The following is a 27,748-nucleotide window of genomic DNA, read 5'->3' as shown; positions in this document are numbered from 1 at the left end:
TCCTCAACTATAAATTGACTCAAATCAAACTCATTTAAAATGATGCAACCATTGATATTTTGAGCAATTCTCTGCAAATCTAAGAGCATAAACTTTGTATTCATTTCATTTAATTCACACATATTGAGCTTTCATTTGTATTCAAAGATATTGTGTGAGAGAAGTTTTTGTAATCCTTTTTGTAAAATCAAATTGAGAGGTTGTAAGTGTTGGAATACACTTGGGTTAAGTGATTGGGGATAATCTCTTGTTGTAAAGGTTCATTGACACCTTGGAAGTCAATTGTAAGTGTTTGAAGCCTTGGGAGGCTTGGATAATGAAATCCTCAAGCCCGGTGTGTTTGGAGGCATGGATGTAGGCGGGGATTGCCGAACCACGTAAAAATCCTCGTGTTTGTTTTTTCTTCCCTTACTCTTTTATTTTCTGTGATTTATTGAATGTATTGCTTTCGATTTCATTAAGGCATTAGATTGAATTATTGTGTGATTTGCTTGCTTAATTTTTAAGTTGAGTGTAGAGGAAGGCATTTTATTAATTAAATGAGTTGTTGTTGTTGTGCAAATTTTAATGTACTCGCAAGCGCACGAATCTATTGTAGTATAGATCTATGGTGACGAGTGTCGATCCCACGAGGAGGTGGATTTTAATTGTGTATAGAATTAATTTTATAAATGGGTTGTTGGATTTATGGTGGAAATGATTTGGAATATGCTAAGACTTAAATTAAAATGGCGAGAATAAATTCTAAAATTGGAATTGCAATTGAGAGAATAAATTGAAGAGAAAATCTATTAAATTGACGTACTTGGGTATCTGGATCCGTATCAACATGCATCATGGGCTAAATAATTCGTATTAATGCCAATTAAATCATGAGGGGGGAATCCACACCTCATGAACCACGCTCTAATCAATATGGTGCTAAGGGCTTATCGTGCCAAATAATAATAACCTTGTACCAGAGGGCCGGTGAAACCAAGGCGGTACTAGACAAGATTAGTATTATTTGTCGACGAGAAGTCAAAACATCCACAAAAACTAGAGGGGAAGAGAAAATAAATTTACCAAATAAAGCCCATGACACATGTTGAGACTTCACCTTCAACCCAAGCTTGAAAGAAAATTAGCCACTCATAATTGAACTAGGGGCAAAATGGGAATTTATTAAAATACGAAGAAAATACAAGATGGAGAAGGAATTATAGAAAATGGATCCCAAAAATGGATTCAGAGATATCAGATTAGGGGGGGGAGGCCCCCTTTTTATAGATACATGGAGTAAATCATGGCCATCGGATTAAAAACAGTTTGGACGCTCAGGATTGCGCCACGTCATCAGTCAACAGTCCACGGTTTGACCACGCGGATGAACAGTAACACGGTTTGACCCGACTTTGAACAGTAACGCGGTTTGACCCGGATGAACAGTAACGCGGTTTGGTTGAAAATAATCCTGTGTGATGCATGCACCGTACGCGAGATTTTTCGTCCACTGATATGCTGCCACGTCACCATCAACAGTACATAAGAATTTTAGTCCAACAGGATCGTGACACCTCATCAGTCAATGCCACATCATCGGTCAATGCCACGTCATCATCCGTCTATGTGAACAGTGTCGTGAACAGTAACGTATACAGTACCGTACACGTGAATAGTACCGTACATGTGAATAGTGCCATTTTTCCTTTTATGCTCCTCCTAAGGTTTTCGACCGTCCTGAGTTCAAAAGTGATGTCCGTTTTGCCGTCTGATCTCTCCTTTATTGTGAAATGACTATAATGCCCCTAAAATACATAAAATACTTAATTAAAATAAAACACATGTAATTAAATCACAAGAAGGTTAAATATATAAAAGTAAGGGTTGTTAGTAAGACTTAAAATGTAAAATGACGGTTTTCTCCTTTATAAATATGCATTTTCTAACACTCAACACACCCCCCAACCAGCTTATTGCTAGTCCCTAGCAAATAAAGCGAAAACAAAATTCAAATTCAAAATAATTTTTTTTTTGTTTTAATAGAAACACTCGTATTTATTCCATCAGATTAATGATAGCAATCAAATAAAAGTATAAGCATTATCTCCAGTCTAAAGCAACATCACACCCACATCAACCATCCACATGAATTAGCCCAGTAGACTTTGTTTTAGCTACTCTCAAGAATGACATGTCAAACCCCAAAATCTCACTGGAAGTAGTGACACTCTCACAAATAAATTAATCCCAATAAAAATAGTCACTCCAATGAATGGTAATTGAGAGAGAAAATAATAAAGAAGTGATATCACATGCTCTCACCAAGATGAAATAAATATGCCCTCAGCTTAGAAATAATACGATCTCAAGTCAAATAAAATGTTAGTCAACCCACTTTATTTATCTTTTTTTTTTTTTTTAATTATGCATCACTACATCTTTTTAGCCCATATAACTAGCTTCTACTTCAAACTATAGTTCCCTAAAATCAAGAAGGACTTTTATTAGGACGAAACGTAGGCTAGGGACATGGCTAACAAAGAAGGAAAATAAGGAAAACAAAGTGTATGTTTGAGAAAAATGCAGAGAATTTTTTTTTTTTTTTTTTTTGGAAGTTGCAAGGTGGATTTCACCTATTTTTATTCTTTTGAAACAACAACTTTTGTTTTTGTTTTTGTTTTTTTTGTTTTTTTTTTTTTTTTGCTTTTATTTGGCATAACTTCACTGAACAAAATAATTATTTACATTTTCTCAAACATACATAGGTGATGGAACTTATAAGATATCAGGTAATACTCCAAATCGGAGTGGGTCAAGATGATAAGTTGACAAAGAAAATGTTTTTTTTTTTTTAAAGGCTCAAAAGGGTTAACTATGGATATTAAATAAAAGGGATGGCTTGAAAGGCTCAAACGGATCAAAGATGGCCTCTCCATCGTCTTTTAGGGCTCTAAATAATTTTCCATATCTACTAGTTAGATGGGCCTCCAAATGTAGCAACACACTCTTTTTTTTCTTTTTTTTTTCTTTTTTTTTACCATTTTTTTTAAAGGGTTAACTCAAAAGAAATGTAGAGATCGTGTATAAAATAATAAACTGCTAAGCTGTATAGAGAATGGGCAAAAGGGTTACTCTCCAAGAAAATGATAGGCTCAACAACTCACTTGGCACTTATTTATGACATGTTCATTCCTTCAAGCAACTCATATTTGTCTCCGACATCAACATGTAAAGTAGCAAACATAGCGTAACATCACTTAAGACCAAAGATAATACAAATAATAAAATTTGAAATTAATCATGTCATCCAATGTTAAAACAAATAACACAAATTTGTTTTTTTTAACAACATTCTACCCCCCAACCTATTCTAAACATGAAAGAAAAATATGCATGCAGGAATGTGAAAATGATGTAGAAAAATTTATTAGAAAAAAATTTTTTTTTTTTAACTAAGAAGATGCGTTTCTAGAGGCACTACACTCCATATTCAGCCATCTTTGACTCAAAAGTTGGAAAATGTATATTTATAGAGGAGAAATTAAAGAAGAAAAATAAACATAAACACATAATAAAGAAAAAGAAAATGTCTGAAATTAATTTTTTTTTTTTGAATTTTTTTTTTGAATTTGTTTTTAAACAATGAAGATGCGTTTCTAGAGTAACTACACTCCATATTCAGCCATCTTCAACACAAAAAGTTAGCAACAGTTAGTTTCTACAACAAAAAATTAGTAAAAACTTAACCAAAATTCCACAATTGTCGACTATTCCCTCCCCCCAACCAGAACGAAACATTGTCCTCAATGTTTGAAATGAAAGAAGTAGAGTTTAGAAGACATCACCTGGGTGGTGCAACACAGAAGAAAATATTTACAGGCGGAGAGTTAAATCTAATTTGTACTTCTTACTGCGGCTACTGTTACCATCATTATTTGGACGCTCCAACACAAAGGTCCAGGGGTCTGGCTCCGGTCGATAAGCTTGTAACATATCAAGTAGCTCATTAGCAGTGTGAGCACAAATAAAGAGTTTTTTCGCATTAGAGGGAATGAAATAGTTTTTTATTGCATGGTTAAGAAATGCGATAAAGCCATCATAAAAGTTATTGACATTTAACAAACCGATGGGTTTCTGGTGAATGTGTAGATGGGCCCAAGATGCTAGTGTCATAAGTGCCTCTAGTGTTGCAAGATCTCCTGGAAGGAAAATAAAAGCATCAGCATAATTAAGCATTTCAGTTATTCTTTCTTGCATACCTGAGACGACTAACTCTTCTCCAGTTGATGAGTCAGACGAACTGCCCAATGGTTTTAGGACTCTTGGGATGATGCCTAACACTTGACTTCCTCTGATAAAAGCTGCTTCGGAGACCATTTTTGATAACCCTCGGTTACCTCCTCCATACACCAAATGTAAATTTCTCGCTGCTATGCTTCGACCAAGATCTATGGCTGCCTCAACGAACTCTTTATGTTTGCCATAGGTAAATCCAGAAAGCACACAAATGTTCTTGAATTGTCTATTGGGAGTAGCTGCCATTGGAATATTTCTCAAAAACAATTTGTGAGTGTTTGACAAAAGAAATCACATTTAAGAGTCTTGGTGATAGTGGGTCACAGCTGTGAATGAGGTAACATGTTAGTGTCAAATAACGCATGAAGCACATGGCTCGCGAGTCAAAAAGAAAACAGTAAAAAGGAAAAAGCAAACAGTAATAAAATTATTAAAGACAATAATGCAAACAATAAAACAACAGTGAAATGAAATAAAATAACAGTAAAGTAAAAGGATATTTACACGTAGTTGCGACTGTGGCTCACATCTTCCTCTGGTTTTACGTCCAGAAACGGCTTGAACGCCCTCTATGGGTCGAGGATAGGCTTCCTATCCAGTTTTCTTATAAACTGGCAAACAGGGTCGTTTATAGTCAGATTCCCGAGACTATATCGTGCATGCTCTTTCTGGAATAATGGCCATAACTGGAGAATCGCTCCTTGCACATATCCACTGGGATGCGTTTCAAGAGACAAAAGGATATCATCCAATGACTCCTTATTCAAGCCATCCCTAATGAATTGAATCTTATCTTCCCTGTTATCAGACACCATTCCTAAAGAACATGGGTTTTTATTGCAACTCATTCTGGCACACTTATGACAAGCAACAGAAATTCTTCGAGCTCGTCGTTTTCTTGCATAATTTCCTTTACCACAACCAGGCATGTATGCAATAAATTTTGGAGGTAACTCACCTGCCGATCGTACTTTAGCCTCGATTAACCAACGGATGTCAGCAGGTATGTTATTTCTCATGAGTAATCGCATGCGTTCGGACCGAGCTTTATAGATCGTAAGGAGGGCATTTTGAGGAAGTGAAGGGAATCGCTTGTGAAGCTTCGTTAGAATCTCGTTTCTGTCCATACCTTCGCCTCAGAATATCAGTTATTATGGGAAACTGAAGTAACCGACTTGATTGTCACGGAGTACCGTTATCCGCCACTTCACCGGGGTAACAAACTAAAGCACACAAACAGAAAAACAAATTAAAACACACAAAGAAAATTAAAATCATCCTCTTATTGAATTTACCTCAAGCTCCAACTGGATGTCGTAAACACTTCTCTCAATGTCTCTGAGTTGGCTTTCTAAACCCTCAACATAGGCTACTAACTCTGGTGGTTGTAGAGCCCAAATGCGTTGTGTTTTACAAAATTGAATCTGCCTTTTGAGATGAGTTTTGACACGTTGAAGTGGTTTAAGAATGTTCAGGAGGAACGGTCTAAGTATGAGACTCATGATTAAAAATGATAAGAGAAAACTTAATGGTAAAATAAACACACTTATGCAAAAACAATTTCAATTAGCAAAAGAATAATAATAAAAAGAAAGAAAGAAAAATCAAATCAACGAAAAGAAAAAAAAATCAATTCAAATTTGGTGGGTCACTCAAATTTATTTCGGTGTCTTCTTCATGTGGTTGGTACTCTAGATATGGCTTTAATCTTTGACCATTAACTTTAAACGTGACACCATTCTTTGGGTCTTTAATTTCAATTGCCCCATGTGGAAAAACAGTATGAACAATAAATGGGCCAGACCAACGAGAGCGTAACTTACCTGGGAATAGGTGCAAGCGAGAATTGAATAAAAGCACTTTCTGACCTGGAGTGAACGATTTTCTCATAATTTGCTTATCATGGAAGACTTTCATTCGTTGCTTGTAAATCTTGGCATTTTCGTACGCGTCATTGCGAATTTCTTCAAGTTCTGCCAGCTGTAATCTTCTTTCTGAGTTGGCTTGCTGCATGTCAAAATTGAATTTCTTGATGGCCCAATACGCACGATGCTCGAGTTCCACAGGTAGGTGGCAAGCTTTTCCATACACTAGCCTGTAGGGTGACATCCCAATCGGGGTCTTGAAAGCCGTTCTATATGCCCATAATGCATCATCAAGTCTTAATGACCAATCTTTCCTGTCTGGCCTCACCGTCTTTTCTAATATGTGCTTTATTTCTCGATTGGAGATCTCAACTTGGCCACTGGTTTGCGGATGATACGGGGTCGCCACTTTGTGTGTGATTGAATACTTTGTCAAAAGTGCTTTGAATGCTTTGTTACAAAAGTGGGCACCACCATCACTGATTATTGCTCGAGGGAATCCAAAGCGTGAAACAATGTTGCTTTTCAAAAATGCTATCACCACCTTGTGATCATTGGTCCTACATGGAATTGCTTCTACCCATTTTGATACGTAGTCAACAGCAACCAATATGTATTGATGGCCAAAAGAAGGGGGAAAGGGTCCCATGAAGTCGATACCCCATACGTCAAAAATCTCAACCACTAAAATTGGATTTAGTGGCATCATGTTCCTTCGTGTAATGCTTCCCATTCGTTGACACCTATCACATGAAGAACAGAAAGTGTAAGCGTCTCGAAATATAGATGGCCAATAGAAACCACATTGTAAAACTTTAGTCGCTGTCTTCTTAGCACTGAAATGGCCTCCACAAGCTTGTTCATGGCAGAATGAAAGGATATTCTGAATTTCACTTTCTGGGACACATCGTCTAACAATTTGATCCGCACAATACTTGAACAAATACGGGTCATCCCAAAAGAAATTCTTTATCTCTGCAAAGAATTTAGCCTTGTCTTGCTTGGTCCAATGCTCTGGAAGTTTACCTGTAACAAGATAATTAACTATATCAGCATACCAAGGTAATACTTCCACACTCATTAATTGTTCATCTGGAAATGACTCATTTAATGGTAATTGTTCTATAATTGTGTCAAAATGGAGACGAGAGAGATGGTCCGCCACAACATTTTCTGTCCCTTTCTTATCTTTGAATTCCAAGTCAAATTCCTGCAAAAGTAACACCCAACGAATTAGTCTGGCTTTTGCATCTTTCTTTGTGAGAAGATATTTAAGGGCAGCATGATCTGTGAATATAATTATTTTACAACCAATGAGATATGATCGAAATTTTTCCAATGCAAACACTACTGCTAGCATTTCTTTTTCAGTAGTTGAATAGTTCAACTGTGCATCATTCAATGTCATACTAGCATAGTAAATAACATGGGGAATTCGATCAACTCTTTGTCCTAATACTGCTCCTACTGCATAATCAGATGCATCACACATTAGCTCAAATGGTAAGTTCCAGTTTGGGGCCTGAATGATGGGTGATGATGTCAACAACTGTTTTAATTTTTCAAACGCCATAAGACATGAATCATTAAAGATAAAAGGTACATCCTTAGCAAGTAAATTGCATAAGGGTCTAGAAACTTTGCTAAAATCTTTAATGAAACGTCTATAGAAACCAGCATGCCCAAGGAAAGATCTTACTTCTCTGACTGTTTTGGGTGGAGGAAGATTAGAAATGAGATCCACCTTGGCTTTGTCAACCTCAATACCTTTGCTCGAAATGATGTGACCGAGAACAATACCTTGTTTTACCATAAAATGGCATTTCTCCCAATTTAAGACCAAGTTCTTCTCGATACATCTCTGCAGAACTAGTGTTAGATGATGTAAACATTGATCAAACGAGTCACCAAAGACAGAAAAATCATCCATAAAGACTTCAAGGAATCGTTCCACCATATCAGAAAAAATGCTCAACATGCATCGTTGAAATGTAGCAGGTGCATTACATAATCCAAATGGCATTCTCCTATATGCAAATGTGCCAAAAGGGCAAGTGAAAGTAGTTTTCTCTTGATCTTTTGGTGCTATGGGAATCTGATTATATCCTGAGTAACCATCTAGAAAGCAATAAAATTCGTGGCCTGCTAATCTATCAAGCATTTGATCGATAAATGGTAAAGGAAAATGATCTTTACGTGTGACAGAATTCAATTTTCTATAATCAATGCATACACGCCATCCTGTAGTTACTCTAGTTGGTATCAATTCATTATCGGCATTCGTAACTACTGTGACTCCTGACTTTTTGGGGACAACTTGTACAGGACTGACCCATGAACTATCAGAAATGGGGTAAATGATACCTGCATCTAATAGCTTAAGGACTTCAGTTCTAACCACTTCTTTCATATTAGGATTTAACCGACGTTGCATTTCCCTAGTAGATTTAGCATTTTCATCAAGGTGAATGTAATGCATGCAGTCTACTGGATTTATACCTTTGATGTCTGCTATGGTCCATCCTAATGCTCCTTTGTGCTCTTTTAAAACATCCAACAACTTACCTTTTTGTTCATCATTTAGGGATGATGAGATGATTACCGGCAGAGTACTTTCTTCTCCCAAAAACGCATATTCCATAGTGTTGGGCAATGGTTTGAGCTCGAGTTTCGGTGGTGATTCTGATGATGGAATGAGTTGCTTCTCTGATGGTGCTAGTTGCTCAACTCTTGACTTCCATTTATTAGTGTCCATAGATGGTGCTGAGTCAAGCAGGGCGTTGACCTCATCAACCGATCTGTCAATATCAAAATCAAAACCAAAGTGAGTTAAACATGTTTGTAAAGGATCACCACTAAGGTTTGAAAGAAAAGTGTCATCAACTAATGCTTCAATTAAATCCACATCAACAATTCCATCATCTGCACTGTGAGGTTGTTTGGCAATGTTGAAGATGTTCAGCTCCATAGTCATGTTGCCGAAGGACAACTGCATATTTCCAGTTCTACATTGAATGTGAGCATCCGCAGTTGCCAAGAAAGGTCGGCCTAGAATAATGGGGATGTGCTTCCTTGAATCCTGTATTGGTTGAGTGTCAATTACAATGAAATCAACAGGAAAATAAAACTTGTCTACCTGGATAAGCACGTCCTCCACAATACCACGAGGTATTTTTGTGGACCGATCTGCAAGTTGTAACACCACTGGAGTTGGGTGTAATTCTCCCAGTCCAAGTTTCACAAACACAGAGTAAGGCAATAAATTTACACTAGCTCCTAAATCCAACAAAGCATTCTCAATTGTGTGGTTCCCTATACTACATGAGATAGTGGGGGAGCCTGGGTCTTTGCATTTTAAAGGAATTTTATGTTGGAGTATAGAACTAACGTTTTCTGTTAAAAATGCCTTCTTTTGAACATGCATGTTTCTCTTTTTAGTACAAAGGTCTTTAAGAAACTTGGCATAAGATGGAACTTGTTTTATAGCATCAAGTAAAGGGATGTTAACACTTACCTGTTTGAAGATTTCGAGAATCTCACCTGTAGATTTTCCCTTTTTTCCTTTCGCTAACCTCTGAGGAAATGGAGCTTTGGGAACGTATTCTCGTGGGTTGGCTTCTTCTCTCTCCTCCGGTGGTGAGTCCTCAACGTTCACAGGTACAATTTGAGTTTCCTTTGTCACCGGCATCTCCACTTTGTTGTCGATTTCTTTTCCTTTTCGCAAGGTCATTATTGCTTTGACCTCTCCATGCTGCTGTGGTGAACTGGTACTCGCTTCATGCACTCCTTTAGGATTAGGCACTGGTTGACTTGGAAATTTTCCTTTCTCAACAGTCATTGCCAAGGTCTGAACTGAAGAAGCGAGTTGTCCCACCATCTTCTCCAGGCTTGAAACTGATTGAGCTTGTGAGTTGAAGCCTGCTCTCAACTCATTTCGTAGTCCATCAATGGTGCGGTTCTGTTGCTCAATCGTGGAGTGAGTAACATTCCTGAAATTCTGGAATGCATCCTCCCATGGTCTAGGTTGAGAGTGATTCTGGTTCTGATTGTATGGTCTAAATGGTGGCTGAGAGGCTTGAGGAACTTGAGGAATTTGTTGCATTGGTGGAGCTGGAGCTGCTGGTCCATTCTGTTGGAATCCTTGAGACCATGAAAAATTGGGATGGTCTCTCCATCCAGGGTTATATGTGTTGGAGTATGGGTTGTAATTTGATGGCTTTCTCATTACACCTATGGCATTGGCTTGATCTGAGTATGAGTCATGGTCATGTGGCTCTGTTGATTTAGCAGTCGATAATGATGCTATTTGTCGAGAGAGACCTTCAATTATCGCTTTGACTTCTTTAATTTCTGAACTTGATTCGCCAATTTGAACCTCATTCACTCCTTTAATTCTTCTAGTAGTCCTGAGTGATCGACTCCGTTGTTGGGAATTATCTGCTTGTCGCTGGAAGAATTCCCAAATCTCTGATGCACTTTTTGACATTAGCTCTCCTCCACTCGTTGCCATTAGCCATTCTTGCACATTCGGCAATAATCCTTCCAAAAAGTATTGGCATTGGTGCCATTTCTCGTACCCATGATGTGGACACTTCAAGAGTAGCCCATTGAATCGCTCCCATGTTTCGAAAAATTGCTCGTCCTCTCTCTGGGTAAACTCCGAGATTTCCCTGCGAATAGCATTGGTTTTATGTACTGGGAAATATTTATTTAAAAATTTTGTAACCATTTGTTCCCATGATGCAATGCTATTAGCAGGCAATGTATTAAGCCATGAACGAGCTCTATCTTTTAAAGAAAATGGGAATAGTCTAAGTTTAACATCATCATCTGAAAAATTCTCATATTTGAATGTTTGACAAATGGCATGAAAATCATTCAAATGATTATATGGATCCTCATTTTCTAGGCCATAAAATGTAGGGAGACAATTTAACACACTAGGTTTTAATTCAAAACTCCTAGCAGCTACATTTGGGTATCTTATGCATGACGTGCTCAAATTAGCTAAGGGACTAAAATAGTCCTTAAATGGCCTCTCCTGTGGTGCTTGTAAATCCATTTTATTTTTAACGTGTTTGTGTGTGCGAAGTGTTTTTTCTAATTCAAGGTCTATAGGTTCAAGATTAGGTAATAATGACCTACGACCATGCATGCAAAATAAATAAAATAAAAATAAAGATGCAAACAAAACAAAAAATAAAGATGGGAACAAAACAAATAAAAATAAAGAAGAGGGAGAAATTACGATACTAACCTTATTGCGCTATTACAACCTTTCTATCAAAATACACAAAAATAAATACGTGAAAGAAATTAACTAAAAATTAAATTAATAAGATAAACAAAAAAATTACAAAGAAAAATAAATGAAAAATTAAATTACAAAATTTTAAAGAAGAGAAAAAGAAAAGAAATACTAACCTTTAAATGTAGATTCACTTTTTTTTTCTTTTTTTTTTTTAATAATAAAAAAAAAATACAAGAAAACAAATAAAAGAAATTATTCACAAAAATTAATTCTATGAATTAAAATTACTTACCTCCCCGGCAACGGCGCCAAAAACTTGTTGTGCAAATTTTAATGTACTCGCAAGCGCACGAATCTATTGTAGTATAGATCTATGGTGACGAGTGTCGATCCCACGAGGAGGTGGATTTTAATTGTGTATAGAATTAATTTTATAAATGGGTTGTTGGATTTATGGTGGAAATGATTTGGAATATGCTAAGACTTAAATTAAAATGGCGAGAATAAATTCTAAAATTGGAATTGCAATTGAGAGAATAAATTGAAGAGAAAATCTATTAAATTGACGTACTTGGGTATCTGGATCCGTATCAACATGCATCATGGGCTAAATAATTCGTATTAATGCCAATTAAATCATGAGGGGGGAATCCACACCTCATGAACCACGCTCTAATCAATATGGTGCTAAGGGCTTATCGTGCCAAATAATAATAACCTTGTACCAGAGGGCCGGTGAAACCAAGGCGGTACTAGACAAGATTAGTATTATTTGTCGACGAGAAGTCAAAACATCCACAAAAACTAGAGGGGAAGAGAAAATAAATTTACCAAATAAAGCCCATGACACATGTTGAGACTTCACCTTCAACCCAAGCTTGAAAGAAAATTAGCCACTCATAATTGAACTAGGGGCAAAATGGGAATTTATTAAAATACGAAGAAAATACAAGATGGAGAAGGAATTATAGAAAATGGATCCCAAAAATGGATTCAGAGATATCAGATTAGGGGGGGGAGGCCCCCTTTTTATAGATACATGGAGTAAATCATGGCCATCGGATTAAAAACAGTTTGGACGCTCAGGATTGCGCCACGTCATCAGTCAACAGTCCACGGTTTGACCACGCGGATGAACAGTAACACGGTTTGACCCGACTTTGAACAGTAACGCGGTTTGACCCGGATGAACAGTAACGCGGTTTGGTTGAAAATAATCCTGTGTGATGCATGCACCGTACGCGAGATTTTTCGTCCACTGATATGCTGCCACGTCACCATCAACAGTACATAAGAATTTTAGTCCAACAGGATCGTGACAACTCATCAGTCAATGCCACATCATCGGTCAATGCCACGTCATCATCCGTCTATGTGAACAGTGTCGTGAACAGTAACGTATACAGTACCGTACACGTGAATAGTACCGTACATGTGAATAGTGCCATTTTTCCTTTTATGCTCCTCCTAAGGTTTTAGACCGTCCTGAGTTCAAAAGTGATGTCCGTTTTGCCGTCTGATCTCTCCTTTATTGTGAAATGACTATAATGCCCCTAAAATACATAAAATACTTAATTAAAATAAAACACATGTAATTAAATCACAAGAAGGTTAAATATATAAAAGTAAGGGTTGTTAGTAAGACTTAAAATGTAAAATGACGGTTTTCTCCTTTATAAATATGCATTTTCTAACACTCAACAGTTGTCATAAAGGCTTCAACCCAAAGCTTTAAGAAAAAAATTCACTTGGAATAATAATGTTAACCTCGTTTCCACCAAGTGTCTATGCTTTCGTTCTACCATTCCATTCTGTTTAAGAGTGCTAGGACAAGAATGATTTTCAAAATCTCGTGATTTAAATTCACCCCCACCATTATACTGGAAAGTTTTAATTTTCTTTGCAATGTGATTTTCAACAAACCTTTGGAATTTAAGAAAGCACTCATAAAATTCAAATTTTTTTCTTTAATGGATATAACCATATGTGTCTTGAACTGTCATCAATGAATATCGTATAGTATTTGAGACCTTGATTTAATGGTGTAGAGCTGGACCCCATAAATCACAGTGAATAATTTCTAAAAGCAACTTGGGGATTTTATTTGATGAATTAAAAGATAGCTTACAACTTTTACCCATATGGCAACTTATACAAATGGAATTTTATTTTAACCAGCTACATACGCCAATGAATTGCTTGGCTTGCAAGTGTTTTAAAAACTTTATATGTGGGTGTCCCATCTATTGATGCAAAATAAAAAAGGAACCCTTATTTGTCTTGAATGAGGCCAGCGCTTGTTGTTCTGCTTTTCCAAGTTCACAAAGTCCTTTTTTTTTTTCACATCCTTTGGCTAGTATCCTACCTTGACGATCCTTAATCACAAAATCATAAGATGAAAATTCAATTGAGCAAGGATTATCATATGTAAGTTGGCCAATGGACAACAGATTTTTCTTAATTTCAGGAACCGCCAAAATATTTTTAAGCCTTAATGCTCTATTATCAGTGGTAATCTTAGCCTTTCCGATGTGTGTAATTTTTAATCTTTCCCTATTAGCAATATTTATAGAATCATTACCTTTGTAAGACACAATATGAGACATTTTACCTGTATTATTGGCCATATGAAATGTAGAGCCTGAATCAGCATAGAATGTTAGGTCATGATTTTCTTCGTTCAGATTTATAGCAGCCAATGCTTGTGGGATTTGCTATGCTTGATAAGAGTAATCAAACCAATGCCAATAATCCAATGCGGTGTGATTAGCTTTGAAGCAAACTTGACATATTACATTTTTTTTCCTCATATGGATCTTATGACTTGATCTGTTGAGATGGTTAAGTGTGCTTCAAATTGTTATTTTTTTTATTACTAAATTGCTAGTTTGTATTGCCATTGTGAACAGTACGACGGATAGAAGGAAACCCCTCGTCCCTTGGAGTTATACCTCCTAGCATTTCCTCGACCTCTCTTTTTTTGGCTTAAAACGGCTTGCTGATGGTTGATGTGTTGCTTCTTCTCAACCTCATCATGTAATAATTGTTCATGTCCTTGAAGAGTTGACACATATTGAGTGAAAGAAGAATAAAGAGGCTTAGTGAGCATGCCTATTCTGAAATCACCATATTCAGGTCCCAAACCTCTTGCTAGCTGAAAATTTTTATTTAATTCATCAATGAGCTTTTTGATAGCTACAAGAATATTGCATGGCATCTTAAATTGCAGCAAATATTCATTAACTGAATTAGAACCTATCTTTAAAGATAAAAGTCCATCAGTTAGATGTACTTCCCTTTCTTTGGTCATGAAAAGTAGTTGTTCTTCGAGGGAATTGTACCATTTCTACTTAAACGATCATGCCAACACTTCTTTTGTGATTATGCCTCACAATTAGGAGGTTAGCAAGCTATCATTGTCATCCCATCCTCCAACCCTTAATGAGCTTGACGTTTTGCCTGCATCATCATGTTAACATGTATATGTTCATTATATTGATTTTGATGATAAAAACTTTAAAAGTTTTTTATTACAATGTTGGAGTTTTCATTAATAAATATTTTCTTAAAAGCCGTATAATATTTTTAAATGTGTTCATGAAATATGGATAATCATTATTTTTAAATCGAAAAATCATTCCCTGTGAAATTTGGTTAAAACAGTAATTCTGGAAGAGTAAACAGTGAACCATTAACTTTGAAATTATTAACCAATAATTTCTAGAGAAGGATAAATCCTTAAACTTGAACCAATTAGAAAAATGGATAAGGCTAGTGTCATGAGCAGGCTACTGGAATTAAACGGTGAACCGTTTATATCAAACGGTTAACCGATAATTTCCAGGATGGTATTTTATGCTAACCTTTAACCGTTTCACCAAAATGGATAAGCTTAATTTATTTTGCAGGTTACTGGAAATAATCGGTGAACCGTTAACGGCAAACGGCTAATCGATAATTTTCATAATATAATTCTATGCTAACCTTGAACCGTTCAGTAAGAACGGATAGCCGAAATTTGTTTTGTAGGTCTCTGAAAATTAACGGTGAACCAATAGTGGCAAACGGTCAACCGTTTATTTAAAATTCAGCTCAACGGTCACTTAGACCAATCAAAATGGTTAACCGATAACTGTTAACGACGATCTAATTTCGGGCAGAAAGTCAATAACAGCTATTTTTCAGCTCTAACTATAAATAAGCTTAATCAAATTTAAACAAGGGTTGATCACAACGTTATCATTAAGTTTGTAAACGAGAATACAACATGCACTGAGCTTTAAATTCATTCTTGTTTCATTTATTCACACATTGAGTTTAGATTTGTAATCACATAATTTGTATAAGAGAAAAACGCTTTTATAATCTTTATCCTTGAGAGGTTGTAAGTGTTGGGATACACTTGGGTTAAGAGATTGTGGAAAATCTCTTGTTGTAAAGGTTCATTAACACCTTAGAAGTCAATTTTAAGCATTTAAAGTCTTGGGAGGCTTAGATAGTTAAATCCTCAAGCTTGGTTTACTTGGAGGCGTAGACATAGGTGGGGATTGCCGAACCACGTAAAAACCATTGTGTTTGCTCTCTCTTCCCTTACTCTTTTATTATTTTGCTTTATTAAATTTATTATTTTTTATTCCATTAAGGTAATAGATTTAATTGTTGTGTGGTTTGTTTAGCTTAAGTTTTTAAAAACCCAATTCACCCTCTCTTGGGTTGCATAACTAGTATTTCATTTGGTATTAGAGCGAGGTTCTCTTATTAGGACTTAACTGTCTAGAGTAAAAGATCCATGGCAACCCAAAATGACACTACCTTTAGGGAAGGACAATCCATAACTAGGCCACTATTCTTTGATAGTAATGACTACCCATAGTGGAAATTTAGGATGAGAATTTATTTGCAAGCCTTAAATTAGGAAATTTGGGAAGTTTTTTGTGATGGTCTATCCATGTCTATGACTAAAAATAAAGTAAGAGATGATATTCCAAAACCTTCAAGTCAATGGAGTGAGTTAGAAAAGAAAAAAATATCTTTAAACTCCAAGGCTATGAATGCTTTGTTTTGTGCTCTTGATAAGAAAAAATTTCATAGAGTATCTAGTTGTGAGAGTGCACAAGAAATATGGAACAAACTTAAGGTTGTCTATTGTTGTGCAAATTTTAATGTACTCGCAAGCGCACGAATCTATTGTAGTGTAGATCAATGGTGACGAGTGTCGATCCCACGAGGAGGTGGATTTTAATTATATATAGAATTAATTTTGTAAATGGGTGGTTGGAATTATGGTGGAAATGATTTGGAATATACTAAAACTTAAATTAAAATGGCGAGAATAAATTCTAAAACTGGAATTAAAATGGCGAGAATGAATTGAAGAGAATTCTATTGAAATGACGTACTTGGGTATCTGGATCCGTATCAACATGCATCATGGGCTAAATATTCCTTATTAATACCAATTAAATCATGAGGGGGGAATCCACACCGCATGAACCACGCTTTAATCAATATGGTGCTAAGGGCTTATCGTGCCAAATAATAATAACCTTATACTAGAGGGCCGGTGAAACCAAGGCTGTACTAGACAAGATTAGTATTATTTGTCGACGAGAAGTCAAAACATCCACAAAAACTAGAGGGGAAGAGAAAATAAATTTACCAAATAAAGCCCATGACACATGTTGAGACTTCACCTTCAACCCAAGCTTGAAAGAAAATTAGCCACTCATAATTGAACTAGGGGCAAAATGGGAATTTATTAAAATACAAAGAAAATACAAGATGGAGAAGGAATTACAGAAAATGGATCCCAAAAATGGATTCAGAGATATCAAATTAGGGGGGGAGGCCCCCTTTTTATAGATACATGGAGTAAATCATGGCCATCGGATTAAAAACAGTTTGGACGCTCAGGATTGCGCCACGTCATCAGTCAACAGTCCACGGTTTGACCACGCGGATGAACAGTAACACGGTTTGACCCGACTTTGAACAGTAACGCGGTTTGACCCGGATGAACAGTAACGCGGTTTGGTTGAAAATAATCCTGTGTGATGCATGCACCGTACGCGAGATTTTTCGTCCACTGATATGCTGCCACGTCACCATCAACAGTACATAAGAATTTTAGTTCAACAGGATCGTGACACCTCATCAGTCAATGCTACATCATCGGTCAATGCCACGTCATCATCCGTCTATGTGAACAGTGTCGTGAACAGTAACGTATACAGTACCGTACACGTGAATAGTACCGTACATGTGAATAGTGCCATTTTTCCTTTTATGCTCCTCCTAAGGTTTTCGACCGTCCTGAGTTCAAAAGTGATGTCCGTTTTGCCGTCTGATCTCTCCTTTATTGTGAAATGACTATAATGCCCCTAAAATACATAAAATACTTAATTAAAATAAAACACATGTAATTAAATCACAAGAAGGTTAAATATATAAAAGTAAGGGTTGTTAGTAAGACTTAAAATGTAAAATGACGGTTTTCTCCTTTATAAATATGCATTTTCTAACACTCAACACACCCCCCAACCAGCTTATTGCTAGTCCTTAGCAAATAAAGCGAAAACAAAATTCAAATTCAAAATAATTTTTTTTTTGTTTTAATAGAAACACTCGTATTTATTCCATCAGATTAATGATAGCAATCAAATAAAAGTATAAGCATTATCTCCAGTCTAAAGCAACATCACACCCACATCAACCATCCACATGAATTAGCCCAGTAGACTTTGTTTTAGCTACTCTCAAGAATGACATGTCAAACCCCAAAATCTCACTGGAAGTAGTGACACTCTCACAAATAAATTAATCCCAATAAAAATAGTCACTCCAATGAATGGTAATTGAGAGAGAAAATAATAAAGAAGTGATCTCACATGCTCTCACCAAGATGAAATAAATATGCCCTCAGCTTAGAAATAATACGATCTCAAGTCAAATAAAATGTTAGTCAACCCACTTTATTTATCTTTTTTTTTTTTAATTATGCATCACTACATCTTTTTAGCCCATATAACTAGCTTCTACTTCAAACTATAGTTCCCTAAAATCAAGAAGGACTTTTATTAGGACGAAACGTAGGCTAGGGACATGGCTAACAAAGAAGGAAAATAAGGAAAACAAAGTGTATGTTTGAGAAAAATGCAGAGAATTTTTTTTTTTTTTTTGGAAGTTGCAAGGTGGATTTCACCTATTTTTATTCTTTTGAAACAACAACTTTTGTTTTTGTTTTTGTTTTTTTGTTTTTTTTTTTTGCTTTTATTTGGCATAACTTCACTGAACAAAATAATTATTTACATTTTCTCAAACATAAATAGGTGATGGAACTTATAAGATATTGGGTAATACTCCAAATCGGAGTGGGTCAAGATGATAAGTTGACAAAGAAAAGGTTTTTTTTTTTTTTTTTTAAAGGCTCAAAAGGGTTAACTATAGATATTAAATAAAAGGGATGGCTTGAAAGGCTCAAACGGATCAAAGATGGCCTCTCCATCGTCTTTTAGGGCTCTAAATAATCTTCCATATCTACTAGTTAGATGGGCCTCCAAATGTAGCAACACACTCTTTTTTCTTTTTCTTTTTTCTTTTTTTTTATTTTACAATTTTTTTTTAAGGGTTAACTCAAAAGTAATTTAGAGATCGTGTATAAAATAATAAATTGCTAAGCTGTATAAAGAGTGGGCAAAAGGGTTATTCTCCAAGAAAAATAATAGGCTCAAAAACTCACTTGGTACTTATTATGACATGTTCATTCCTTCAAGCAACTCACATTTGTCTCCGACATCAACATGTAAAGTAGCAAACATAGCGTAACATCACTTAAGACCAAAGATAATACAAATACTAAAATTTGAAATTAATCATGTCATCCAATGTTAAAACAAATCACACATTTTTTTTTTAAACATCATTCTACCCCCCAACCTATTCTAAACATGAAAGGAAAATATGCATGCAGAAATGTGAAAATGATGCATAAAAACTAATTAGAAAAGTTACACGTAAAATGATAGAAAACGAAAATGATGATTTTTTTTTTTAAAAAAAAGATGCGTTTCTAGAGGAACTACACTCCATATTCAGCCATCTTCGACTCAAAAGTTGGAAAATGTATATTCATAGAGGAGAAATTAAAGAAGAAAAATAAACATAAACACATAATAAAGAAAAAGAAAATGTCTGAATTTTTTTTTTTTTTATAAACGATGAAGATGCGTTTCTAGAGTCACTACACTCCATATTCAGCCATCTTCAACACAAAAAGTTAGCAACAGTTAGTTTCTACAACAAAAATTAGTAAAAACTTAACCAAAATTCCACAATTGTCGACTATTCCCTCCCCCCAACCAGAACGAAACATTGTCCTCAATGTTTGAAAGGAAAGAAGTAGAGTTTAGAAGACATCACCTGGGTGGTGCAACACAGAAGAAAATATTTATAGGCGGAGAGTTAAATCTAATTTGTACTTCTTACTACTGCTACTGTTACCATCATTATTTGGACGCTCCAACACGAAGGTCCAGGGGTCTGGCTCCGGTCTATAAGCTTGTAACAGATCAAGTAGCTCATTAGCAATGTGAGCACAAATAAAAAGTTTTTTCACATTAGCGGGAATGAAATAGTTTTTTATTGCATGGTTAAGAAACGCGATAAAGCCATCATAAAAGTTATTGACATTTAACAAACCGATGGGTTTTTGGTGGATGTGCAGATGGGCCCAAGATGCTAGTGTCATAAGTGCCTCTAGTGTTGCAAGATCTCCTGGAAGGAAAATAAAAGCATCAGCATAATTAAGCATTTCAGTTATTCTTTCTTGCATACCTGAGACGACTAACTCTTCTCCAGTTGATGAGTCAGACGAACTGCCCAATGGTTTTAGGACTCTTGGGATGATGCCTAACACTTGACTTCCTCTGATAAAAGCTGCTTCTGAGACCATTTTTGATAACCCTCGATTACCTCCTCCATACACCAAGTGTAATTTTCTCGCTGCTATGCTTCGACCAAGATCTATGGCTGCCTCAACGAACGCTTTATGTTTGCCATAGGTAAATCCAGAAAGCACACAAATGTTCTTGAATTGTCTATTGGGAGTAGCTGCCATTGTGATACTTCTCGAAAACAATTTGTGAGTGCTTGACAAAAAAGAAATCACATTTAAGAGTCTCGGTGATAGTGGGTCATGGTTGTGTATGAGGTAATATGTTAGTGTCAAATAACGCGTAAAGCACGTGGCTCGCAAGTCAAAAAGAAAACAGTAAAAAGGAAAAAGCAAACAGTAATAAAATTATTAAAGACAATAATGCAAACAATAAGACAATAGTGAAATAAAATAACAATAAAGTAAAAGGATATTTACAGGTAGTTGCGACTGTGGCTCACATCTTCCTCTGGTTTTACGTCCAGAAACGGCTTGAACGCCCTCTATGGGTCGAGGATAGGCTTCCTATCCAGTTTTCTTATAAACTGGCAAACAGGGTCGTTTATAGTCAGATTCCCGAGACTATATCGTGCATGCTCTTTCTGGAATAATGGCCATAACTGGAGAATCGCTCCTTGCACATATCCACTAGGATGCGTTTCAAGAGACAAAAGGATATCATCCAATGACTCCTTATTCAAGCCATCCCTAATGAATTGAATCTTATCTTCCCTGTTATCAGACACCATTCCTAAAGAACATGGGTTTTTATTGAAACTCATTCTGGCACACTTATGACAAGCAACAGAAATTCTTCGAGCTCGTCGTTTTCTTGCATAATTTCCTTTACCACAACCAGGCATGTATGCAATAAATTTTGGAGGTAACTCACCTGCCGATCGTACTTTAACCTCGATTAACCAATGGATGTCAGCAGGTATGTTATTCCTCATGAGTAATCGCATGCGTTCGGACCGAGCTTTATAGATCGTAAGGAGGGCATTCTGAGGAAGTGAAGGGAATCGCTTGTGAAGCTTCGCTAGAATCTCGTTTCTGTCCATACCTTCGCCTCAGAATATCAGTTATTATGGGAAACTGAAGTAACCGACTTGATTGTCACGGAGTACCGTTATCCGCCACTTCACCGGGGTAACAAACTAAAGCACACAAATAGAAAAACAAATTAAAACACACAAAGAAAATTAAAATCGTCCTCTTATTGAATTTACCTCAAGCTCCAACTGGATGTCGTAAACACTTCTCTCAATGTCTCTGAGTTGGTGTTCTAAACCCTCAACATAGGCTACTAACTCTGGTGGTTGTAGAGCCCAAATGCGATGTGTTTTACAAAATTGAATCTGTCTTTTGAGATGAGTTTTGACACGTTGAAGTGGTTTAAGAATGTTCAGGAGGAACGGTCTAAGTATGAGACTCATGATTAAAAATGATAAGAGAAAACTTAATGGTAAAATAAACACACTTATGCAAAAACAATTTCAATTAGCAAAAGAATAATAATAAAAAGAAAGAAAGAAAAATCAAATCAACGAAAAGAAAAAAAAATCAATTCAAATTTGGTGGGTCACTCAAATTTATTTCGGTGTCTTCTTCATGTGGTTGGTACTCTAGATATGGCTTTGATCTTTGACCATTAACTTTAAACGTGACACCATTCTTTGGGTCTTTAATTTCAATTGCCCCATGTGGAAAAACAGTATGAACAATAAATGGGCCAGACCAACGAGAGCGTAACTTACCTGGGAATAGGTGCAAGCGAGAATTGAATAAAAGCACTTTCTGACCTGGAGTGAACGATTTTCTCATAATTTGCTTATCATGAAAGACTTTCATTCGTTGCTTGTAAATCTTGGCATTTTCGTACGCGTCATTGCGAATTTCTTCAAGTTCTGCCAGCTGTAATCTTCTTTCTGAGCTGGCTTGCTGCATGTCAAAATTGAATTTCTTGATGGCCCAATATGCACGATGCTCGAGTTCCACAGGTAGGTGGCAAGCTTTTCCATACACTAGCCTGTAGGGTGACATCCCAATCGGGGTCTTGAAAGCCGTTCTATATGCCCATAAGGCATCATCAAGTCTTAATGACCAATCTTTTCTGTCCGGCCTCACCGTTTTTTCTAATATGTGCTTTATTTCTCGATTGGAGATCTCAACTTGGCCACTGGTTTGCGGATGATACGGGGTCGCCACTTTGTGTGTGATTGAATACTTTGTCAAAAGAGCTTTGAATGCTTTGTTACAAAAGTGGGCACCACCATCACTGATTATTGCTCGAGGGAATCCAAAGCGTGAAACAATGTTGCTTTTCAAAAATGCTATCACCACCTTGTGATCATTGGTCCTACATGGAATTGCTTCTACCCATTTTGATACGTAGTCAACAGCAACCAATATGTATTGATGGCCAAAAGAAGGGGGAAAGGGTCCCATGAAGTCGATACCCCATACGTCAAAAATCTCAACCACTAAAATTGGATTTAGTGGCATCATGTTCCTTCGTGTAATGCTTCCCATTCGTTGACACCTATCACATGAAGAACAGAAAGTGTAAGCGTCTCGAAATATAGATGGCCAATAGAAACCACATTGTAAAACTTTAGTCGCTGTCTTCTTAGCACTGAAATGGCCTCCACAAGCTTGTTCATGGCAGAATGAAAGGATATTCTGAATTTCACTTTCTGGGACACATCGTCTAACAATTTGATCCGCACAATACTTGAACAAATACGGGTCATCCCAAAAGAAATTCTTTATCTCTGCAAAGAATTTAGCCTTGTCTTGCTTGGTCCAATGCTCTGGAAGTTTACCTGTAACAAGATAATTAACTATATCAGCATACCAAGGTAATACTTCCACACTCATTAATTGTTCATCTGGAAATGACTCATTTAATGGTAATTGTTCTATAATTGTGTCAAAATGGAGACGAGAGAGGTGGTCCGCCACAACATTTTCTGTCCCTTTTTTATCTTTGAATTCCAAGTCAAATTCCTGCAAAAGTAACACCCAACGAATTAGTCTGGCTTTTGCATCTTTCTTTGTGAGAAGATATTTAAGAGCAGCATGATCTGTGAATATAATTATTTTACAACCAATGAGATATGATCGAAATTTTTCCAATGCAAACACTACTGCTAGCATTTCTTTTTCAGTAGTTGAATAGTTCAACTGTGCATCATTCAATGTCATACTAGCATAGTAAATAACATGGGGAATTCGATCAACTCTTTGTCCTAATACTGCTCCTACTGCATAATCAGATGCATCACACATGAGCTCAAATGGTAATTTCCAGTTCGGGGGCTGAATGATGGGTGATGATGTCAACAAATGCTTTAATTTTTCAAACGCAACAAGACATGAATCATCAAAGACAAAAGGTACATCCTTAGCAAGCAAATTGCATAAGGGTCTAGAAACTTTACTAAAATCTTTAATGAAACGTCTATAGAAACCAGCATGCCCAAGGAAAGATCTTACTTCTCTGACTGTTTTAGGTGGAGGAAGATTAGAAATGAGATCCACCTTGGCTTTGTCAACCTCAATACCTTTACTCGAAATGATGTGACCGAGAACAATACCTTGTTTTACCATAAAATGGCATTTCTCCCAATTTAAGACCAAGTTCTTCTCGATACATCTCTGCAGAACTAGTGTTAGATGATGTAAACATTGATCAAACGAGTCACCAAAGACAGAAAAATCATCCATAAAGACTTCAAGGAATCGTTCCACCATATCAGAAAAAATGCTCAACATGCATCGTTGAAATGTAGCAGGTGCATTACATAATCCAAATGGCATTCTCCTATATGCAAATGTGCCAAAAGGGCAAGTGAAAGTAGTTTTCTCTTGATCTTTTGGTGCTATGGGAATCTGATTATATCCTGAGTAACCATCTAGAAAGCAGTAAAATTCATGGCCTGCTAATCTATCAAGCATTTGATCAATAAATGGTAAAGGAAAATGGTCTTTACGTGTGACAGAATTCAATTTTCTATAATCAATGCATACACGCCATCCTGTAGTTACTCTAGTGGGTATCAATTCATTATCAGCATTGGTAACTACTGTGACTCCTGACTTTTTAGGGACAACTTGTACAGGACTGACCCATGAACTATCAGAAATTGGGTAAATGATACCTGCATCTAATAGCTTAAGGACCTCAGTTCTAACAACTTCTTTCATGTTAGGATTTAACCGACGTTGCATCTCCCTAGTAGTTTTAGCATTTTCATCAAGGTGAATGTAATGCATGCAATCTACTGGGTTTATACCTTTAATGTCTGCTATGGTCCATCCTAATGCTTCTTTGTGCTCTTTTAAAACATCCAACAACTTACCTTTTTGCTCGTCATTTAGGGATGATGAGATGATTACCGGCAGAGTACTTTCTTCTCCCAAAAACGCATATTCCAAAGTGTTGGGCAATGGTTTGAGCTCGAGTTTCGGTGGTGATTCTGATGATGGAATGAGTTGCTTCTCTGATGGTGCTAGTTGCTCAACTCTTGACTTCCATTTATTAGTGTCTATAGATGGTGCTGAGTCAAGCAGGGCGTTGACCTCATCAACCGATCTGTCAATATCAAAATCAAAACCAAAGTGAGTTAAACATGTTTGTAAAGGATCATCACTAAGGTTTGAAAGAAAAGTGTCATCAACTAATGCTTCAATTAAATCCACATCAACAATTCCATCATCTGCACTGTGAGGTTGTTTGGCAATGTTGAAGATGTTCAGCTCCATAGTCATGTTGCCGAAGGACAACTGCATATTTCCAGTTCTACATTGAATGTGAGCATCCGCAGTTGCCAAGAAAGGTCGGCCTAGAATAATGGGGATGTGCTTCCTTGAATCCTGTATTGGTTGAGTGTCAATTACAATGAAGTCAACAGGAAAATAAAATTTGTCTACCTGGATAAGCACGTCCTCCACAATACCACGAGGTATTTTTGTGGACCGATCTGCAAGTTGTAACACCACTGGAGTTGGGTGTAATTCTCCCAGTCCAAGTTTCACAAACACTGAATAAGGTAACAGATTTACACTAGCTCCTAAATCCAACAAAGCATTCTCAATTGTATGGTTCCCTATACTACATGAGATAGTGGGGGAGCCTGGGTCTTTGCATTTTAAAGGAATTTTATGTTGGAGTATAGAACTAACGTTTTCTGTTAAAAATGCCTTCTTTTGAACATGCATGTTTCTCTTTTTAGTACAAAGGTCTTTAAGAAACTTGGCATAAGATGGAACTTGTTTAATAGCATCAAGCAAAGGGATGTTAACACTTACCTGTTTGAAGATTTCAAGAATCTCACCTGTGGATTTTCCCTTTTTTCCTTTCGCTAACCTCTGAGGAAATGGAGCTTTGGGAACATATTCTTGTGGGTTGGTTTCTTCTTTCTCCTCCGGTGATGAGTCATCAAAATTCACAGGTACAATTTGATTTTCTTTTGTCACTGGCATCTCCACCTTGTTGTCGACTTATTTTCCTTTTCGCAAGGTCATTACTGCTTTGACCTCTCCATGCTGTTGTGGTGAACTGGTACTTGCTTCATGTACTCCTTAGGATTAGGCACTGGTTGACTTGGAAACTTACCTTTCTCAACGGTCATTGCCAAGGTTTGAACTGAAGAAGCAAGTTGTCCGACCATCTTCTCGAGGCTTGAAACAGATTGAGCTTGTGAGTTGAAACCTGCTCTCAACTCATTTCGTAGTCCATCAATGGTGCGGTTTTGTTGCTCAATCGTGGAGTGAGTAAGATTTTTGAGATTCTGGAATGAATCCTCCCATGGTCTGGGTTGAGAGAAATTCTGATTCTGATTGTATGGTCTAAATGGGGGCTGAGAGGCTTGAGGATTTTGAGAAATTTGTTGCATTGGTGGAGCTGGAGCTGCTGGTCTATTCTGTTGGAATCCTTGAGACCATGAAAAATTGGGGTGGTCTCTCCATCCAGGGTTATATGTGTTGGAGTATGGGTTGTAATTCGATGGTTTTCTCATTACACCTATGGCATTGGCTTGATCTGAGTATGAGTCATGGTCATGTGGCTCTGTTGATTTAGCAGTCGATAACGATGCTATTTGTCGAGCAAGACCTTCAACCATCTCCTTGACTTCTTTGATTCCCGAAGTTGACTCGCCAATTTGAACCTCATTTACTCCCTTAATTCTTCTAGTATTCCTGATTGATCGACTCCGTTGTTGGGAATTATCCACTTGTCGCTGGAAGAATTCCCAAATTTCTGACGCACTTTTTGACATTAGCTCTCCTCCACTTGTTGCCATTAGCCATTCTTGCACATTTGGTAGTAATCCCTCCAAAAAGTATTGGCATTGGTGCCATTTCTCGTACCCATGATGTGGACACTTCAAGAGTAGCCCATTGAATCGCTCCCATGTTTCGAAAAATTGCTCGTCCTCTCTCTGGGTAAACTCTGAGATTTCCCTGCGAATAGCAATGGTTTTATGCACTGGGAAATATTTATTCAAAAATTTCGTTACCATTTGTTCCCATGATGAAATGCTATTAGCAGGTAAAGTATTTAACCATGAACGAGCTCTATCTTTTAAAGAAAATGGGAATAGTCTAAGTTTAACATCATCATCTGAAAAATTCTCATATTTGAATGTTTGACAAATGGCATGAAAATCATTCAAATGATTATATGGATCCTCATTTTCTAGGCCATAAAATGTAGGGAGACAATTTAACACACTAGGTTTTAATTCAAAACTCCTAGCAGCTACATTTGGGTATCTTATGCATGACGTGCTCAAATTAGCTAAGGGACTAAAATAGTCCTTAAATGGCCTCTCCTGTGGTGCTTGTAAATCCATTTTATTTTTAACGTGTTTGTGTGTGCGAAGTGTTTTTTCTAATTCAAGGTCTATAGGTTCAAGATTAGGTAATAATGACCTACGACCATGCATGCAAAATAAATAAAATAAAAATAAAGATGCAAACAAAACAAAAAATAAAGATGGGAACAAAACAAATAAAAATAAAGAAGAGGGAGAAATTACGATACTAACCTGATTGCGCTATTACAACCTTTCTATAAAAACACACAAAAATAAATACGTGAAATGAATTAACTAAAAATTAAATTAATAAAATAAAGGAAAATTACAAAGAAAAAAAAATAAATTGAAAATTAAATTACAGAATTTTAAAGAAGAGAAAAAGAAAAGAAATACTAACCTTTAGATTCACTTTTTTTTTTCTTTTTTTTTAATAATAATAATAAAAAAATACAAGAAAACAAATAAAAGAAATTATTCACAAAAATTAGTTCTATGAATTAAAATTACTTACCTCCCCGGCAACGACGCCAAAAACTTGTTGTGCAAATTTTAATGTACTCGCAAGCGCACGAATCTATTGTAGTGTAGATCAATG

At 36.5% G+C, this 27,748-nt stretch overlaps 2 non-coding genes across 2 annotated transcripts; both read left to right on the top strand.

The window, feature by feature from the left end:
- Nucleotides 1-10,717: 10,717 nt before the first annotated feature.
- LOC127898785 (small nucleolar RNA R71) lies at nucleotides 10,718-10,821 on the top strand. Its single transcript, XR_008050607.1, has one exon. It is a non-coding gene; the product is annotated as a small nucleolar RNA R71 (small nucleolar RNA).
- A 15,877-nt stretch (nucleotides 10,822-26,698) lies between these two features.
- Nucleotides 26,699-26,802, top strand: LOC127898735 (small nucleolar RNA R71). The gene has a single exon (XR_008050585.1). It is a non-coding gene; the product is annotated as a small nucleolar RNA R71 (small nucleolar RNA).
- The last annotated feature ends 946 nt before the right edge of the window (nucleotides 26,803-27,748 follow it).

Source organism: Citrus sinensis, chromosome 1 (genome assembly GCF_022201045.2).
Source record: "Citrus sinensis cultivar Valencia sweet orange chromosome 1, DVS_A1.0, whole genome shotgun sequence".
Classification (NCBI taxonomy): Eukaryota; Viridiplantae; Streptophyta; class Magnoliopsida; order Sapindales; family Rutaceae; genus Citrus; species Citrus sinensis.
Note: the sequence above shows the minus strand (reverse complement) of the source record. Positions and strands in the feature narration are given on the sequence as shown.